General features: G+C 42.7%; 1 protein-coding gene across 8 annotated transcripts in view; it reads left to right on the top strand.

Annotated features, from left to right (window-relative positions):
* The first annotated feature begins 1,448 nt into the window (after window positions 1-1,448).
* CERS3 (ceramide synthase 3) overlaps window positions 1,449-14,696 on the top strand; it is a 124,223-nt gene continuing 110,975 nt past the window's right edge. For 2 of the 8 annotated variants that reach the window (XM_085016986.1, XM_085016976.1), the window contains exons 1-3: window positions 1,449-1,493; window positions 1,739-1,856; window positions 4,671-4,746. The gene's annotated coding sequence lies outside the window, so the exon portion shown is untranslated. Of the gene's footprint in view, window positions 1,568-1,738; window positions 1,857-4,670; window positions 4,747-14,696 lie in introns of all 8 variants that reach the window. The other 6 variants (XM_085016989.1, XM_085016985.1, XM_005659788.3 and 3 more) reach the window with 4 other exon arrangements.

The following is a 14,696-nucleotide window of genomic DNA, read 5'->3' as shown; positions in this document are numbered from 1 at the left end:
TCCAGATGAACTGACTTTCTCATGGGCATGTCTAAAATAATTTCTTATCCTTCAAATCCAGAAATTTCCTTAAGTTCTATCTAGATCTGGTCCGCTTTTGAGTATTCTTGCATAGAACATGATGAGTCTTATATACAGTCCCAGATATATTTTCTAGGTCCCCTTTTGCCATTCCTTCAGTATTTTTTACATTTCATTTGTCTAATTTCCATGTTTACTTTCTGCTCTTAAAACCTTCATCTATGTTCTTTTTTCTGTATGTTCTGGGAGAATATCTGAATGCTTTCCTTCTTCTTACCTGATTTGATTTTCTCCAATGTCAGTTCAACTGATTATCACCGCCAAAGCAGGTGATTACTTTTCTATGATTTCTATAATTTCTATGATTACTTTTCTACTTTCTTCCAATCTTCTTTCCTCTATTTCTATTCATATATTACCTGCATTCCAACTCCTTTTTTTTTTTCATCCTGAGCTTGATGCCTTGATATCTCTTTATGTTTATTTCATGGAGAGCTTATTAAGACTTAGCACTTAATAAGTCAAAAATTAAGTCAGTTATTATTAAGAACATAATTTTCTAAATTTTTTATATACTCAAGTATAGCTGTCATATTCTGAGTGCTTAATTTTTACCAGAAATTATGCTAAAGACTTTCTAGACTACATTTTTTTTTTCTCAGTTAATTCTCAGGATACCCTGCAAGGAGGAATTATTATCCTTACTTTACTCATGAGGAAAGAGCATTTAAAAAGACTATTAAAAAGCATGGAAAGCCCAAGGTCACACATCCCAAAGTTACACTGAAGAGTCATAATTTAAACCCAGGGCTGTCTGGCTCCAAAGCCTGTCTTCCTCTCTACACTATACTATGTCTTCTGTAAATGATTTTCATAGGTTTATATTTCAATAAAATAGAGGAATAATACTCCCCCTTTTACTGGAGTTTTTCCTTGCCCCATTTTATCTTCTATTTATCAATCTATCTCAAATTTAACCTTGTAATGGGAGATCACTGCAGGCCTGGTTTTATGTAATTATTCTAGAAATTTCATCTTCCCCTCTCCACCCCTCAAGTTGCGAACTCTATAGGCCAGTCACAATATTATCTGCCCCCTGGAGCAGCTGTGCAGTGGAATAGCAGGGGCACTGGGCCGGAATCATGAAAAACCTAGATTCAGACCCCAGCTGTGCTATGTACTGTGCACCCTGGGCCAGTTATTTAGCCCCCGCTCACGTGCCTGTGTTATAAGGTGCACAACAACGTGCAGTCAGTGTGCAGATGAGGAGAAAGGTGGCCCAGGTAAAATACCTGCACTGAAAGCAAGCTGTTGTCACTGCGAGGCAGAGTGGTGGCTTTCGTGGTTCCTCTCAGCCCACCCCAGCGGCCCGCGCCTGGCTTTGAGCGGCCGCGTCCCAGAATGCACCGCTGCGCCGACAACTCGGCGGGCGCGCAACCGGAGCCTCGGCCTTGGGTCGCAAGCAGAGAGAGGTGCGGAGAAGGCTTCGGTCGGGAACCAGGGCGGGGGCGCAGACGAGTGGAACTCACTAACAGAGCGGTGTCAAGTAGGCCTTGCCTGGGTCCCCGTCCTCACACAGGCCCCGAGACGGGGCCCCTGTCCCCGCCAGGCCTTTTCCGAGGTCCCCATTCCTGCCAGGCTTGTCCCGCGTGGTAGTCCTCACAGAGGCCTTGTCCCAGGCCTCTGTCCCCACACGAGCCTTCTTGTTCCCACACAGGCTGAGACCAGGCCGTGGCCCCGCAAGGCCTTGCCCAGGGTCCTTGTCCCAGCCAGGCCAAGGCACATCCCAGTCTGAGCTCCGCCCCTCTTGCTGCAGCCCCTGCCAAGTCGGTTAGGTGAGTCCCAGGGCCATACAGTCAAGTGGTTTTGCATCTTTGCCTTTGCCTTCATGCCTTGTGAATTGCTGGGTTGGCTTCTCTTCTCTGGACAGTTACCCCGCTAGGGTGAATAGAGGTTTAGCCCATATTTCTGCTTAGTTCGAGGTAAAAGAGCCCTGGAGACTGAGCTGGAAGTGGACTAAAGTCCTGGTCATGATTCCACAGGCACTCTGGCCTTTGTGCCTCTGGCCAGGACTTCTTTCTGAGTGGGCGTTATACTTCTCAAGTGAAAGTTATTATTTTTATGGGACTTTAAACAAACTCTAACAATACCCTTTTATTTACTATAAAACTCAACAAAATGTATCAAGGGCCCAGTACCTGCTCAGTCCCAGGCTAAGAGCTAGGTGCTGGGACCTCAGAGCTAAAAGAGGCACCCATCCTTTTCCTGGTAGTCATAGTTTGGAGGCATAAATCACCCTCTGACAGTTGATACCCCAATTTTTCTTTTGCTCCATCAGAAAATGTCTTTAAAGCAATTGGAATGGAGGGGGGGATCTACAACTGCATAGTTGTAGAAGTTGTGGAGTTGTAGAAAGGGTAAGGCAATCCAATTAGGTTGGTTTGGGCCCTGTAAATTGTGCCTCATCATCCATGAATGGGTCAGTAAACCATCTTAGTAGGTCCAGACCAGCATTTTTTGAAAAAGATTAGACTAAAATAGACAATAGAGTACATCGCAAACTGCATAAGTATTGTTTTGTAAAACTTTGGTTCCAGTTATATATATTTATAGATATATTTGTATAGGTTGTGATATAAAATGTATTTATTGTGAATTACATTTTAAAATTAAATTGCAGGTTTAGATCAGGACAAATATATATATTATATATATATATATATGTAGTACCCTTGCTGTAGTAATAATCTACCTTGATAACAATTGTCTACAAATATTGGAACTATGAAAGAGTCAGTTGGTTGTTCTTCCCTAATTAGCTCCATGTTTTATATTTACATTACACAGTATTAGCATGGCATGTGTTTGGGTATCTGGCCCATGACATTCATAGTAGATCATTGCTGATAAGTAAGGAATGGAATGACAGAATTGCTCCAGTACATGAAATCAGTCCCTCCGGTGGTTGCCGGTTCTGGAGGCCACAGGTCATCATTGTCACTGTGAAAATACGCATGATTTATAGGTTATGTCTGCTGTTGCCATGTGTGAAGATCTTTGCTTTACATTGTCCCCACTGAAACCCAGTGAAGTTTAACAGTTCAAATGTTTTCTGGTCTGTTCTAGTTATGATGTTACTTTCCCTGAAAACTTGGTGCAGAGTATATCTTAGGTCAACATGGTTTTGCTATTGACAGATGTTTTCATTTTCAATTTTGATATGATTTTTAAAAATTTTTAAGGAGTTCCCATTGTGGCTCAGCAGGTTAAGAACCTAACATAGTGTCCACGAGGATGTGGGTTCGATCCCTGGCCTCACTCAGTAGGTTGAGGATCCAGCATTGCTGCAAGCTGTGACGTAGGTCAAAGATGTGGCTTGGATCCAGTGTTGCCATGGCTGTGGCATAGGCCAGCAGCTGCAGCTCCAATTTGACTCCTGGCCCGGAAGCTTCCATATGCTATGGATGCGGCTGTAAAAAGGAAAAAAAAAAAAGAAAAAAACGTTTTTTTTTCCCTGTTTATCTTTTTTTTTAGGGCCTTACCTTTGGCATATGGAAATTCTCAAGCTAGGAGTTGAATCAGAGCTACAGCTGCTGGCTTACACCACAGCCACAGCAACGCCAGATCTGAGCCTTGTCTGTGACCTATGCCACAGCTCATGGCAATGCCAGATCCTTAACTCACTGAGTGAGGCCAGAGATTGAACCCATATCCTCATGGATACTAGTCAGGTTCATTTCTGCTGAGCCACACATGAACTCATAAATTTTTAAAGTAAAATTTAAAGTTCTTAATGCTTACTGTAATAATTATTTTTATATTTGTATTTATTGAATGATTGATTTTGATTTTAAGGATTTAAATAACTAAAGGTTTGGACTACAGTTGTTAAAAATAATTTCCCAGCATACAGTTTTCCTCTAATATTTAGGCCATACATTTAATTGTAAATGGCTAGTATTTTATTTTGTAAATGGGCTTTTCAGAGGGTTTAACATGTTCAATCAAACTATTTTTATTTTAACCATACTTATTGGTGTAGTAACTGCTATGATAGGAACTCCATAAATGTATGAATGGATATTATAATTAGAAATTATTCATGTAAATATTTGGTGATACATATTTTAAGTAAAACAAGTTTGATACTTGGCTTCTTTTCAGAGAAACTAATATTTGGCAGATTTATTCCAGAGAAATTATAAGGCATCCATTTGAAAAGATGTAAGTGAATAGGAATCATCCAGTCCTATAGGACACTTTCAAATAGCACCCAACAGTGAAACAAATTATGTGACATCTGAATTTCTAATTCAAAACCAGCCTAATGCAAAAGAAGTTTTTATAAAAGGCATTATTTTTCCTCATTTGAGGTTTCAGTAGAAGCCAGTGAGGGGCATTTTATAATCAGCTTGGCATGTGTTGTCATTTTACATATATTCCTTTAGTATCTTCCAAAGTGTGGGACCCCAGCAGTCATTGTGTAGTTCATTTGGTCTATGGATAGGGTCCCACAGAGAGGGAATGAAGGACTGGCAACATTCAGGGAACGTGCTTGCTGTTTCCAGCCACAGCCAAAGCTTGAGACTCTAAGCAACTAGAAGGCAGGGACCATAGCTGCCTTGTTCACTGTGATTTCCTATTTTCAGGCATATAGGAGGTGCTCAAAAAATAATTGTTGAAGGAATGAAAATACCATGGAAGGAGGAAGAGCAGCAGCAGAAGGTACAGAAAGCTTAAAACAGGGGGAAAGAGTGTTATCAGATCCCGAACTAATATTTATTGAGTGTCTCCTATGAACCTGGTAGTGTTTCTGGGGTGAGATCTGGGTTCATGTGTTGTTTATAGCCTAGGGGAGACAAGGCCCATGCTTGCATGTGTATGTGTACATACATACACACACTCTAATCAAGTTGTGTTACAGAAGGATTTTGTGCTGGACTGTTCAAGAATGGGGCTGCATGTAAAATGGGGCTAATGGTGCGATTTCGATAATAAGTGTAAAGAGGAAGAGAAAGGTTGATTCATGTTGATCTAAGAGGCAGTTTCCCAGACGAAATGGGTAGAGCTTGGATAAGGAGGGATCACAGGTGGGCTCAGCTCAGGGGAGATCAGTAATGGGGGGCAATGGAGAGTCAAATGGGATAGCCTTGTTGGGGATTATATTTTGGAGGAGAGAACAGGAAATGAAGAGTCATGGAAGTTTAGATTTAATGTAACCAGCGTAAAGAAGCCATTAAGTTCTGGAGCAAGCAAGTAATTGATGAGGTCTGTGTTTTGAGATTACTTGTAGTGGCAATCAGGAAGGCAACCTCAGGGACCAGAATGGGCCAGGAAACAGCCCCCAAGACTGGAATTTCAGCACCACTTTCAGCCACACCAGGATGTTGGGGTCACTGTGGATATTTTAGTGGCAGAAACACAACCGATGGAGGGAAGTGTGTTTGGTTTAAAGCTTCACCTTAAGGAGGGTCTGGAAATGACCAAAGGGTGACCAGGCCTGTTCAACAGCCACAAGCCCACACATGCTCACTCTCAGACTCAAGTTTAGTCTTTGTTTCTAATGCCCTGTGGAGTAATTAAGTCCTTTGTTAACAAGGAGGCAGTAGTCTGAGTTCTTGCTCTTGGGAATGGGTCTTAGTTGCTGACATCATGACATTTAGTCCAGCTTTTATTTTTCATAGAGCACTCCATCCTGCCTTTTAAAAAAATTACTCCCAAGAATTCACAAGCTGAAGAGATGTGCCTGTCTTTGGGGGTCTCATGTTAGCCATTCACATCTTCTCCCACTTCTTTATTGGCAGGAGGCATGTGGGGTGTGGGGTAGGAGGGAGAATAGGCGTAACAGGGAAAAGGTGGACAGTAAGCTCCTTGAGGCAGGGACCTTGTCTTCATCTTGCACTTCAGACAGCATATATGATACGTGCGTTGGATGAATGATGGCTGGATGGATAAGAGGCATTTTGTTTCCTCATTGTCTTGTCACACTTAACATGGTATTGATGGCCCCAATATTTATTCACACACTTTCTTTACCTCCTATTTCTTACCTATTTAGTGCTGATGCAACTCATAAAGTACATGGAATATTTACTTAGATGCCCAGAGCACTGTTGGTTAAAGGGAGCAGAGATGTTAAAGCTACTGAGTTAAGTCTTCACAAACTGAGGCAATCATGGAATTAATGATTTTGAGGATGAAAAGTGTAGCTGTCTACTTCAGTCTATTTTCTGATGCCATACTATGTAGTCTGAACTCCTCATTTAAAATGCATGGCTTATGCTCGAGTGCATGAAGGATATGAAATAGTAAATGTTTGAAGTCCAACTCCCCCATGTCCCAATTTGTACCTGTGTAGAACATATAAATATACCCATACCACATATGCATATGTTTCCCTCTGCACCTTGTGTAATAGGCTTTATGGATGCTTCTGCTTATCTGTGTGAGTGCACATCTGTATCAGTTTGGACATTCATGCTATATTCTTATTCCTGAGATTCTTAGCTCCTTCAAAAGACATGACGTGATGTGCCTGGCACATAGTATGAACCCAATAAATACCTGTTGAATGACTTAACGAATAAATACTATGTTCAGAGAATGCTAATGGGTGCTACTTAGAGACTTGATACAGTCATTAGTCTCAATATTTCATTGAAGAAATTAAGTCTATGTATAAGAAATAAAGTCCACTAGAAATTAATATGGGGATAAAGCCTATAGATTAAATAAATTAATAATAATAATTATAATCATAGCTAACATTCAGAGTGCTTACTCTATGCCAGGTACTCTTGGAGTCACATAGCCAGTAAAAATAAGATCACATAGTGGGGACTGGGGTTTAGCAACACAAACTTTATGGAAGAGGCGAGTTGAGATTATGGCCCCATCCCTGAGGCCACACCTGAAGCCAGGGGCTGAATGTGAAGTCTATTTGGCTGACCCTGGCTGTGGGTGGTGAATGAAGCCATTGAGAGTCAGCTCACCTGGCGATGAGCGACCTAGCAGGCACACAGTGCCACAACCTCCCCAGAGTGTGCCAGGCAGATTCTGAAAGTCCTTTGTTTCAAGTATGCTGTGTGTGAGAGACTTAGGTCTTCAAGGGAAGACTCTCCCTGTCTCTCAACAAACTTGAAGTAGAACTGGCCATCTTGACATGCCAACAGCAACTTTCAATTTTGAAAGAGGAGGAAGAGATGGTTGTAAACAGCTAAATAAACTGAATATACTCTCTCAGCACTGAATGTCCACTCTGCCAAGAACTGTTCTGACTCCTGAGGACTTGGCAGCAAACAAGGCAGATGGAAGTTCTGGTCCTCATGGAGCTGACATTCTAATGGGGGGACAGCCAGTAAACAAGTAAACTGATTTACTGGCTGAGAGTATTAGTGAGGAATAACCTGGGGAAACAAAGCAGAAGACGGGATAGAGCTTTTGGGAAGGGAGGTTGCTATGAGTTCAAGCTCGTTCTGCTCACTGTCTTAACAGGTCCATAAATCAGGAGACAAGTTGTTGGGGCAAGGAATAATAGCTTTATTCTGAAAGCCAGCAGACCAAGAAGGCAGCAGACTAGTGTCTCAAAGAACCATTTTATATTAATCAGAATTTAGACTTCTTTTATATTAAAAAGGGAGTGCTGTGGTTGATTGTTGCAAACTTCTTGGTGTCAGAATCCTTTGTTCTTGCAGCTGTTCATATAGGTCTGGTCATGATATTCCTGTAAACTTACAATAAGACAAATGTTAATCTCTGTTCTGCAATTTTCTGTCTCCATATGAATGGAACCTGTTATAAACTTAAAGGCCTTGAGAATGGGCTATCCTGTATATTTCAAGCTATAGGCAACATTCTTTTCCAAAGGTCCAGAGCCAGCGTGACTAAACACAGGCAACAGCACAGAGGTTAAAGGAAAGGAACCCATCCAACATGGAGTCGGATTTGTTCTTCCCTACTACAATCCCCCACTGTCAAAGCCCTTCCAAAATCTTGAGGCAGTGACTCTTCTGGCTACTTCCTGCTGAATAAGGGTGATGAGGGGGTGATTGTGGAATGGAGCCAATTAGCCTTGGGCAAGGAATATTCTTTAAAATTTTTAGTAAGTGGTACAGTTCTCTTTCTTTATCTACAACTGAGACAGTCATGGGATTAAACCTGATGAAATTCCTTCTACAGTGGAATTTTTACCTCAATACTTATTCTTTTTGAAGAACAATATTTTAAGGGTTCACAAACCCATTGCTCTCTAGGCCTCTCGGGAGCTGGGTCATTTTCTGATGGCAGTGGGGCTACTGTGTGATGAATCCGTGGCTTTACTCTGGCTAACTTGACAGATGAATGTGTGGTAATACCACATGTGGTCCTGTCCACCTCGCAGTCAACTGGTTGCTCAGGTGCTTATTCTCTCCAGGTTTTAAGGAGGACTCGGTCTCTGGGCTGGAAAGGATGTAAGGCTACCTCAGTTCGGGGGGCAGATCTGTTGGAGGCAAACTCATGAACAGAGGGTAGTTTAGTGCCCAGAGTTTTAACATAACTGGCAACAGCTAGATCTTTCAGAGCATTTATAGATTTCCCCCTGCCCAGGCAGATACCTGGAATGGCCTACCATACAGTATTTCAAAGGAGCTTAATTTAAGCCTGCTTCTGGGAGCCACTCTGACCAATAGCAGGGCAACCAGAATGGCCTTATATCAAGTTAAATTAGTCTCTTGACAGAGTTTAGCAATGCTCCTCTTTAATGTATCATTCATTTTCCCAGTCTTTCATGTTGATTGTGGTCTCCAGGATGAATTCAGCTTCCAATTAATTTGCAGTGATGTAGACACTTGTTGGGTTATGTTTGAGATAAAAGCAGACCTGTTATTACTTTGAAGGGTGTTAGGTAGTCCAAACTGGAGGATAATTTCCTTAAGGAGGGCTTTATCCACTTCGGAGGCTTTTTCTGTCGAAGTGGGCTATGTCTCCAACCATCCTGAAAAAGCATCCACAAACACCAGCAAGTATCTGAAACTTCCTGCAACTTGAGGCATTCAAGTAAGGTCTGTCTGCCTGTCCTTGGTAGGGCAGGTTCCTCTGTGTTGGGCCCCCATCTGGAGGTCTGACAGCATTCTCTGGGTTATTTTTAGCACAAATACTGCAATTTTGAGGGACTCACTGGATGGCCCTTTGTAGGGTAAGCCCCATTATATATTTTTGAATTTATTGCAAGGTGGCATCTCTCCTGTAAGGGGTACTATTATGAGTGTGCTGCAGCACAAGGTCCGAGAGGGCCTAAAGGATCAAAACTATTCCTTGTGTACTGCATTTCTAGCCAGGTAGGGTATGGTCAAGAGTGAATCTCTACTCTTTGGCCCTCTCCTTGTCCTTTTCTGAATATACTGGCTGCTATTTTGACAAGTCAGTCTGTGGGAGAAGTGACCCTACATGATCCCTTCCTTTGCTGCTTTCTTTGCAGCTTGGTCAGCTAACCAGTTATCCATTATTATATGAGTTTCACCCTTTTGGTGGCCTGGGAAGTGCATTATGTCCACTTTTGAGGGCTTATGGACTGCTTCCAATAGTGACAGGATTTCAGAAGCCTGCCTTTATTGTTTGAAATGAGGAGCCCCCTTTCTTTCCAGATTACTCCATGAGCATGCACCATGGAGAATGCAGCGAGAGTCTGTGTATATATTTACTCACTTCCCTTAGGTGAGTAGCAGGGCTCTTGTCAGAGCAATGATTCCTGACTTCCGAGCTGAGCTCCCCAGAGGCAGGGCTTTAGCTTCAGCAGTCCTTTCAAGGATTACCACCATATACCCAGCATGTCGCCTGCCTTGGTCCATGAAGCAGCTTCCATTGGTAAACGTTTCCATTACCGGCTTAGCCAAGGGCTGGTCCATTAAGCCAGTGTTCTGGAGAACACCAGCTTGATGACATAGGCAGTCAGGCTCTGGGGATTGTGCAGCGTCAATCAGGGGCAGTGTGGCTGGATTCAGGACTGAAGTGACCTAAAGTCTTATGTAAGAGAATGGTTGGGACTTTCCCATTCTCCCAGAAGTCAGCCAGTGGCCCCCTTTTTGTCCATTAATGGAGGGGCATACACAGTGGTGGGCTGCCCCAGGGTTAACTTCTCAGCTTCCTGAAGTATGTCACAAGTAGCAGCTACAGCTCGAAGGCAAGGGGGCCATCCATTAACAGTCTGTTCTAGTTGTTTTGAGAAGTAGGCAAAGAGTCAAGGAATATTCTCCAGAGCTTGAATTAATACCTTGGGACGTATGCTTTGTCTCTCATGGACAGACAGTTTGTAAGGTTTCTTTAAGTCTGGTGGTCGCAAAGCCGGGACTGAGACTAAATCTGTGTTTTTTGTTTCAAAGGCTATTTGGCACTTTTTAGTCCAAGTGAGAGGCTTAAGTTCCCTTAAAAGCCTCATAGAGGGCCTTTACTATGAGCCCATAGTTGGAGATCCAAATCTGACAGAATCCTGCCATTCCCAGAAACCCCCTCAGTTGTCTGTGGCTCTTGGGTGTTCCCAAACCTACAATTGCCTGTTTTCTACCAGGCAAAAGCCCCCACTGTTCTTTGAAAAGGACAAACTGAGATATGAGACTTGTTGCTTACATACTTGGGCCTTTTTATGGGTGACCTTATAGACAAAAGTAGTTCAGGGTTCTGATGGTATCTCATAGACATTTATCATATGTAGGGCTCACTATGAACAAATCATTCACATACTGGAATAAAAATCCTTCATCTAATATTAAGTTTCTAAGGGCCCTGGCCAGCATTTCCCCAAACAAGGTAGGGGGATTCTTAAATCCTTGAGATAGGATTGTCTGGCAATACTCTTGAACTACCTGTGTTTCTGGGTCTTTCCATTCAAAAGCAAACAACTGCTGTGATTCTTCTGCAATAGGAATGCAGAAAAAAAGCTTCTTTCAAGTCCAAAACTGAGAACCAACTGTATTGCCCTGGAATACTTATGAGAATATATGGAGTAGGAACCACATGGTGCAAGTCTTGGCCTATTTCATTAATAGCACTTGAAGTTTGGACAAAGGGATACTCTGCTGAGTGACTTTTTGACCAGAGAATTGGGGTGTTGTTTGAGGACCTGCAAAGTTTAATCAATTCTGTTTTCAAAAACTTTGTGAGAATTGGCTGAATTCCCTTTTGGGCCTTTTGCCTCAGAGGATGTTGTTTTAGATTAGGTGACCCAGAGTCCTTTTTAAAAGGAATTCATAGTGGCGTTCTCTGGGGTGCCATCAGCCCACACTTCTGGCATTACTTTTTCACAACCCTGGTGGGAGTAGAGGAAGCTCTGTCTCCTTTGCCAGGGCACCTGTGAGCACCATGTGTAGGCTTAAAGCATCATGCTCTGGTGGGACCCGACCCTGATGTCAAGCTATTCTAGTGAAAAAGTTAGTTGAACATTTATTTTTATTTTTTATTTTTATTTTTAATTTAATTTAATTTAATTTAATTTAATTAATTTATTTTTTTTTTTTTTTGCCCTTTTGCCTTTTCTATGGCCGCTCCTGTAGCATGTGGAGATTCCCAGGCTAGGGGTCCAATCTGAGCTGTAGCCGCTGGCCTACGCCAGAGCCACAGCAGCGTGGGATCCGAGCCGCGTCTGCAACCTACACCACAGCTCACGGCAACACCAGATCCTTAACCCACTGAGCAAGGCCAGGGATCGAACCTGCGACCTCATGGTTCCTAGTCAAATTCGTTAACCACTGCGCCACGACGGGAACTCCAGTTGAATATTTAATTTCCAAAGAAAATCTTGGCCCAGAAGAGGGCTTAGATATGCTGGCATACATAAGGAACGATATTTCAGGGTAAGGTCCCCTAATTGGTATTCTAGAGGTTGTAAGAAAAAATGACTTTGTACTTCAGAAACTCCTGCAACCAGGATGGACTGGGATATTTTCCATGCCACCTTGGTGTTTACCACAGAGTATGTTACACCCATATCTATCAGAGAGTCCATCAACTTGTCCCCCACTGTTAGAGTTACCTGGGACTTCTGTGGGGAAATTGGAATTGGGCACCTCAGGTCCAAGAGAACCTCTGGGCCTCTTCCTTCCTCATCAAAGTGTCCCTCTCTTTCTACCTCATGAGAGGCTCCTGTCTTTTATTGATTTTTTTTCCTTTTTCTTTAGCCTAGGGCAATCTTTTTTCCAATGCCCTTCCTCCTTACAGTAAGTACCTTGTTCCCTCCCCTTTGGTAGCTTACCTCTTTTCAGATTATTCACCTTCCGGGAATCCAGTGCTGCTGCCAGAAAAGTGGCATTCCGGAGTTCCCGTCGTGGCGCAGTGGTTAACGAATCCGACTAGGAACCATGAGGTTGCGGGTTCGGTCCCCGGCCTTGCTCAGTGGGTTAACGATCCGGCGTTGCCATGAGCTGTGGTGTAGGTTGCAGACGCGGCTCGGATCCCACGTTGCTGTGGCTCTGGCGTAGGCCAGTGGCTCCAGCTCCGATTCGACCCCTAGCCTGGGAACCTCCATATGCCACGGGAGCGACCCAAAGAAATAGCAAAAAAAAAAAAAAAAAAAAAAAAGGAAAAGTGGCATTCCTTCTTGCATCCTCTTCTGTTGTTTCCTGTTGTTGAACCGTTTAAATGTGCAATATCTACTAATTGAGAAGGGTTCGTTCTAAATGCACTGTCTAACTTTTATAATTTTCTTCTTGTATCTGGGACACTCGGCCCAATGAAAGTCGTGTTTACCATTCTTATATTTTCAGGGGCCTCAAGGTCTATGTCAGTATAGCACCTATAAGCTTGATAAATTCTTTCTAGAAACTCTGATGAATCCTCATTGGGTTTTATTTTTTTTTTATTCAATATACTTTCTTTTTTATTATTACTCAATGAACTTATTACATTTATAGTTGTACAATGATCATCACAATCCAATTTTACAGGATTTCTAACACATGACCCCAGCGGAATCCTCATTGGGTTTTTGGTGTATCTCCTGAATTTTGTTTAAGCTCTTTTGCCTATTAACCCCCTTTCAAAGACCTGCTAACATACACTTTCTCTAATGCCCTAGGTGTGGCCTATCTCCATTATTAGGATCCCAGTCAGGCTCAGCAGTGGGAACTGCCAGATTTGCTTCTGGGGTTCCATCTGGATCTGCTAGATGAAGCTGTTGCGCTTCCTCTCTAGCCTTGTCAGTGACCATCCTCCTTTTATCCTCAATAAGCATCATGTTTATAAGAATGTGAATGTCCACCCAGGAGGGATGGTGAGAGGCAAAGATAGAAGTGCAGAGTTCAGTCATGTGGTATAGGTCCCCTTGGTAAGCAGAGTTAGGTTTTTTTCCAGTTAATCTTATCTAAAGTTGAGAATGGCTTGTGCATCTGTAGAAACCTAGCTGGTTGGATTTCCCGTCGTGGCTCAGTGGAAACGAATCCGACTAGGAACCATGAGGTTGTGAGTTCAATCCCTGGCCTCACTCAGTGGGTTACGGGTCTGGCATTGCTGGTCACAGACATGGCTCGGATCCTGCATTGCTGTGGCTGTGGCGTAGGCTGGCAACTGTACCTCTGATCGGACCCCTGGCCTGGGAACCTCCAAATGCCACAGGTTGTGGCCCTAAAAAGCAAAATTAAAAAAAGAAAAGGAAAAAAAAAAAAAAGGAAATCTAGCTGGTTGCCAGTTGCCTTAAGGCCTCCTATGGGATATCAGCACAAGGGAAATTTCCCTGCTCTGAAAGTGGCTGCTGGTCACTTTGGGTCCTCCGTCAGGTCTGAGATGGTGATACTAAACAAGGCCCCTATGCTCCAGGGATTAATATAGAAACTTCTAAGTGATCCCTGTAAGTAGGGGAAACAGGATGCAGTGGAAGGAGTGAATATGTTGGTGGCATGGAGGCAGCTGGAACAACTGCTGGTGCAGTCTGCTTAGCTAGTGGGGGAGCTGGATCAGCCTGAGCAGAGGTTAAATTTTGAAATAGCATGTCCTCACTCTTATGTTTTCTCTCTCCCTCTTGTAGAACATATTTTTTTCTTGGTTTCCTTTCAGACTGCTATACCATAAGGCAGCAGCCATCAAACTTTACTTCTTGATGCAATAACATAAATGCTTCTACCTATGGAATCTCACCATTTTTACCTATTCTTTCACAAAACAATTCTAATTGCAAGATTGTATAATAATTAAATGAGCTATTCAGGGGCCCTCACTCTCCTAATCCTAACATGTATTGGGGCCATATGCTATTACAATAGAATATCATCCCTTTCTTAGTCATAGGCCTACAGCTTTATTTTGCCTTTTCATTTAAGATATGTCCCAAAGGGCTTTCCTTAGGGACAGATGGAATATTTCCCATATTTATAAGTTTAAGAACAACAAAACACAAAAAGTACAAACAAATTCCAGTACCAAAAGCACAAATTCCATCATGAATGAATGCAAAATAGAAACAAACAACCTGGTTCACAAACTGCCTAAAGTCCAACAACAATTACCCTCTCCAACAGGGTACCCCAATCAAATGTAAAACAAATCGGTTTTTCCTTAGAGGAGAAGTTCTGAGCAGGGGAAATGTTCCTGGTTGTACACACTGAAGCAACTCACCCTACTGCAAAGGGCGAGTCCCATTGACTGCAGAAGTCTGTCAATTCCTTGCTCCAACTGCCAAGTGCTGGGGCATCATGTGCCACTTCAAGGAAATT

The sequence above is a fragment of the Sus scrofa genome, chromosome 1, assembly GCF_054392235.1.
Source record: "Sus scrofa isolate SSC_HxYL_T2T_F1_AM1 chromosome 1, Sscrofa_HxYL_maternal_Yorkshire_Landrace_v2.0, whole genome shotgun sequence".
Classification (NCBI taxonomy): domain Eukaryota; kingdom Metazoa; phylum Chordata; class Mammalia; order Artiodactyla; family Suidae; genus Sus; species Sus scrofa.
This window is presented reverse-complemented; position numbering and strand designations above follow the sequence as displayed.